This window comes from Panthera pardus, unplaced genomic scaffold, assembly GCF_024362965.1.
Source record: "Panthera pardus isolate Hobbes unplaced genomic scaffold, ASM2436296v1 HiC_scaffold_22, whole genome shotgun sequence".
Classification (NCBI taxonomy): Eukaryota; Metazoa; Chordata; class Mammalia; order Carnivora; family Felidae; genus Panthera; species Panthera pardus.
This window is the reverse complement of record NW_026526788.1, coordinates 82,536,720-82,542,585: the sequence shown is the minus strand read 5'-3', so window position 1 is coordinate 82,542,585 and position 5,866 is coordinate 82,536,720.

The following is a 5,866-nucleotide window of genomic DNA, read 5'->3' as shown; positions in this document are numbered from 1 at the left end:
TAAACACCAGAAGTTGCTATTATTTTTGCCTTGAGAAGTGAGTTTTGAGATTCCTTAGATGACTGTAATCATTGTTTTAAAAAGAGGATGCTTCTGGGTCTCAATTGTCCATGTGATGGCCAAGTGCCCCTTTGGTCACCAGAGGCTCCCCTTGGGAGGGAGAAGTCAGAAGACGCACAAGAAATACCTCGCTCTCCTGGCTGTGAGCTCCTGGCAGCCAAGGACACGCCTCCTCCCGCCGCACCCCTGTCCCAGCCAAGGACATGCCTCCTCCCCGCCGCACCCCTGTCCCAGCCAAGGACACGCCTCCTCCCGCCGCACCCCTGTCCCAGCCAAGGACACGCCTCCTCCCCGTCGCATCCCTGTCTCAGCCAAGGACATGCCTCCTCCCCACCGCACCCCTGTCCCAGCCAAGGACAAGCCCCCTCCCCGCCGCACCCCTGTCCCAACCAAGGACAAGCCTCCTCCCCGCCGCACCCCTGTCCCAGCCAAGGACAAGCGTCCTCCCCGCCGCACCCCTGTCGCAGCCAAGGACAAGCGTCCTCCCCGCCGCACCCCTGTCCCAGCCAAGGACAAGCGTCCTCCCCGCCGCACCCCTGTCCCAGCCAAGGACAAGCGTCCTCCCCGCCGCACCCCTGTCCCAGCCAAGGACAAGCTTCCTCCCCGCCGCACCCCTGTCCCAACCAAGGACAAGCCTCCTCCCCGCCGCATCCCTTGAGAAGGTCCATAGTACAGGTAAGCAGTAAAGAAGAAATGTAAATTCAGGTCCACAGCTCTCCAAAGCTGCTGCTGACTTGTGACGATGCATTTCCACAACAAAAGAAGATTTATGGATATCATGCAGATATGAGAAAAAAAAACAAAAACCTAAATGTTTATCACTTCGATCACGTCTCAGAAATGAACCTGGTCATTATTTGTAATGGGAATAAACACCCGCTTACAAATGGACATTGCTGTTGAAAAAAAGAGTACTTCCAGAATGTTAATGAAGTGGTCATTTTAAACATCAAGAACCGCGCTAGACGTTCTGAGTTTCTAGGTGCCCGTGTCATGGAAACGAAACGGCGGGCTCCTGGGTCCAGGCATTTCCCTGAGTCTGTTCTGAGGCGGGTGGAGCCCGTGACAGGGGGCAAACCCTGGTCCTGGAGGTTCTGGCTTCTCCTCAGTCATATTCTTACCTTCTGGCAGCGTGATTAACTTAGCACTTACTTCCGGTCTTTCCACCTCACCATGAACCACTTCCACACCCCCCGAGAAGGCTTTAGTGGAGCATTAGCCCAACCACACAAGGCGGATGGGACAGAAGCAGCCTCCTTCCCTTAGGAACGCATGAAGACAGGGCTCCTTTTACACACATGGGAGCCGCAGCGAAGGTGCCTGGAGCAGTGGTATCCCAGAAAGACCCCCATGTCACGTGCTCTGCCGCAGATTGCTTACATGACGCCGACCGAGTTACTCGCTCTCCGAGCTCAAATGCCCATCTGTGAAATGGGGATCATTCCTCCTGTGTGACGTTGTCACCAAGGCTAGTGAGACTGTGCGTGAAATGGAGTGTTGTCATGCCTGGCTCACGACACGTGGGAGGCACGGCTGCGACGGCTGCGGTTTTCAACGTTATTAGCATCATTATCTGTAGTACATGATAATGGGAAATAAAGCTTCAGTTTTTGATAAGCGTTGGAGGCAAGAGCGGCCTCGGTGGGGTGGAGACAAGAGTGAGGACTGATTTCCCGTAGGGCAGGGCTGCTGCGTGCGGCCAGGCCCCGTCCACAAGGCCACAGAAGCCTTAACCCTTAGGTGGACACTCAGCCCCCAAGGCCCAAGCGGGGACTCACAGCTCAGGCCACCCAGGCTCCCCCGAGCTCCTTCCCCACTGCTTTGTAATCAAGTAAGCTTCCAATAGTCGAGATACCTGGGGAGGGGAGGCAACTGAGCCTTGAAACAAAAATACACACTTCGGGGAGCCAAAAAAACCTAGAGCCACAAGAAGAAACCGCACAGCTGAGGTGTTAAGAGTAAGGTCGCCGAAGTGAAACAAAGCCAGAAAAATTCCCCAAATTCTGTGATGACACACAGAAGCATAATGAACCTCCTCCGTGCTCTGGTTTCCTCATTTGTAGAATCAGGGCTGGATGAGAGGGGCACCTGTGCAGGTGGAGGGCGGGGGGGGGGGGGGGGGGGTGTGTGGAAACTTTAAGGAGGTGCTCGCTCTCGGGGTCACGCGAGTGAAACTTCAGCAGCCCCCGAGAGTGAACACATCCTGAAATTTCACGCACGCCTCTGTCGCCTGACCCCGGTGTGGCGGTATCTAGGGCACAGCAGGAACCTGCAATGCTGAGCCGAGTGCCCGACATAGGGCAGGCCCTCAATCAAATGATAATTACAACTCTGTAAGCTCACACAAACACGTTCTATCATCCCGCAAATCTTTCAGTTCAGTCTTTCTCCAAAGCTCACCTGGAGGATGTTTCTAGCAGCAGAGAAATAGCACTCTAACAAATGGGGTCCACTCCCGTCCATATCGCAGGACATGGCTACTGCTCAGGGTGATTACTGAGATCGTCCCCTAGATGGGTACTGCTCTGTCACCACCTACCATGGGGAAGCGGCCGCGGCATGTGGCATGCTGCATTAGTGAGTCTCTTGGGTATTGTCCCCCAAGGATGGTGTGCTATTGACCACATGGGCTGCCTTATTCACCTTTTCCACATGGTGAAAGCATGAACGGGGGAGGGTCAGAGAGAGGGAGACACAGAATCGGAAACAGGTTCCAGGCTCTGAGCGGTCAACACAGAGCCCGACGCGGGGCTCGAACTCACGGACCGCGAGATCATGACCTGAGCCGAAGTTGGACGCTTAACCTACTGAGCCACCCAGGTGCCCCTCAAACTAATACGTTTATAATAAAAAGTTAAAAGTTTCCAAACAACAAGTTATTATTATTATTTATAGCAACAGTAAATTGATCAAGACAATTAGCTCCACATCGAAATATGGATTCAAAGGTTTCAGAAGCCAGTTAGAAGACGTTCCTCCGAAAACATTTGGAACCGACTTGCGCTTAACTTCATACAGAGCTTTTCAGATGATGACGGTTTATGTTCCCATCAATCCTACTCCAGCCGTGCTTCGTTTGGGTTTTGTTTTGAAGACGATCCGTGATTCCAGGTATGGTGCAGACAGGACGCTCGGGGTTTCCGGGGCCCCTGGCTGGGCACCGTGCAGCTGGCCAGGAGACACAGTGCGGTCCCCCGCCTCAGCACAGGCTGTCCTGTTCCCATCCGCTGGGCTCTGCAAAGCTCTGTCCAGGGCCGTGCCCTCAAGCACAAAGGTCAGGTGGAAACACGGAACTGTCCTCCTCCTAAAGCGGCACGAACGCTGCGCTCTCTGGTGTGACCTAGGACACAGGGAGTTGGCAGCAACCTCCGTGCTCAGGGCGCAGCACAGGTCCCGGGCCTGTGCACACTTGGAAGTCACCTGCCCCAAAGAGCGGGCTTTTCCAGGCGAAGGGCGCGCTGGTCCGACCTGGTCACCAGGTGGCGCTGCGGCCCCAGACATCGCGCTCTGGGTCCGCGTAGGCTCAGCGGCTGCCGGGCCCCTCTGCTCCTGGGGCGGGCGGGAGGCACCGGGAGGGGACGCAGAGGCGGGGACAGGGCGGCTGCCGCTCTGGACCCTGGGCTCCGGCAGATGGTGGAGGCCGGCCTGCTAGAGGTGGCCTGATGTTTTGCCCTTTTAAAAGAAGCGGAAAAAGCTGAAGTTTTGTTCGAGATGTTGGCAATTAATGTCCTTTAAATTTTTAAATGGAAATCCCTTTTCTGAGAGGCGGGCGGGGCTCGGCACAGGGTCCCTCTGGCCGCGCAGGGCTGTGTCCTTGAAGATGCAAGCGGTGGGCCTGGGGCTGCCGAGGGGCAGGAAGGGGGGAGGTAGGTCCAGTCCATCGCCCAGAGCCTGAATTTAGCAGAGGACCCAGGCATTTCTTGGTCAGGAAGGGGGTGGGTTTCCCCTGGCCTCTCTAGGCTTCGCCCACTCCTGCCGAAGAGGGACCCGCTCCCCCCATGAGATGCTTCCTTGTATTCTCACTGTTGGCTACACTTGATTTTGAATGGATAAAGAAGATGTGGTTTATATACACGGTGGAATACTACTTGGCAATGAGAAAGAATGAAATCTGGCCATTTGCAGCAACGTGGATGGAACTGGAGGGTATTATGCTAAGTGAAATAAGTCAGGCAGAGAAAGACAGATACCATATGTTTTCGCTCATATGTGGATCCTGAGAAACTTCACAGAAGACACGGGGGAGGAGAAGGGAAAAAAAAAAAAAAAAAAAAAAAGGTTAGAGAGGGAGGGATCCAAACCATGAGACTCTTAAAAACTGAGAACAAACTGAGGGTTGATGGGGGGGGGGGGGGGGGGCGGGGGGGGGGGGGAGGGGAGGGGAGGTGGGTGATGGGCATTGAGGAGGGCAGCTGTTGGATGAGCCCTGGGTGTTGTATGGGGAAACATTTGACAATAAATTATATATAAATAAATAAAATAAAATAAAATAAAATAAAATAAAATAGAAAAAAAAAAACCTTTGTCATGGGAAAGCTTACACATATACAAAAGTGGTGATAGTGACGTCATGAATCCCCAGTACCCATCCCCCAGCTCCAACAATTGACATCCATGGCCATCTGGGGTCAGCTGTGCCCCCAGGACACTTCCACTGGCCCCTCTGACCCCCTACTGGTTTATACTAAATCCCAGATATCCTAGCTCCTCCTCCATAAATATTCCAGTGTGATTCTCTAATAGACAAGGACTCCTTAACACAATACCTCTGTCGCAATAATAATACGATTGTCGCAGCACAAATAGCTCCTTAGGACCATCAGGTATTCAGTCTGTGCCTCCATTTTTCCAACCGCCTCATAGAAATGTTATCAGTTTATTTTTCTAAACCGGGTCCAAAAAGACTCATCAATTATATTTGATTTTACAAACGCTTTCTGGGGGCGTCTGGGTGGCTCAGTTGGTTAAGGGTTGGACCCTTGATTTGGTCTCAGGTCATGATCTCATGACGTCAACACATTTCAGTCGCCATGTGCCGTGATCCAATACCTCGTTCTTTTTTCATCCCTTTGTAGTACGTTCCACCGTGTGAATGTAACACAGCTTATGCATAACGTATCCTGTGAGGAAAATACCCTGTTGATAGATGCTGGAGTGTTCCCAGGTTTTGGATAGAATGAACCAAGCTGCTTATCCGAGTCCTTTTGTGGCAATATGCTTTCATTTCTGTTCGGCAGATTGTGAGTTGTGGAGTTGCCGGATTGTGGGAAAGATGTGTATTCAGCTTTACAAGGATCCATCCAGGAGTTTTGTGCATGGTTGTGCCACTATGTTCCCACGAGCAGTGATGAGCTCTCCGCTTTCCCCACACCCCCTCCCCCCCCCCCCCCCCGCCAGTATTTGCTGTGTTTGGACTTTTAATTTTAGCTGTTTCGGTGGGCATGTAACGGTATCTCGGTGTGGTTTTAAATTGCATTTCCCTGGTGTGTTGGCAATGAGTTCTAGTTCTCTTAGTTTTTATTTATCTGAAAGTGTCTCCTTCACCCTTGCTTTATTTAACAGGATGTGTTCCCTGGATGCAGACGGCTAGGTGGACAGAGTTTTCTTTCAGTGGCTGTGTCCTGCCAGGTCCTGCAGAGTTTCCCTGCACCTGTGCCATCCAGCCCTTGGCTAAGGGCCCAGGGCAGCCCCGTACCCCACAAACCCACCCGTCTCAGCCTCCCCAGACCCCAATCACTGCTCCCTCCGCAAGGTGAGATCACTCCTCTCCCCCACGCCCACACCTCCCACTACTCTCCCACACGCC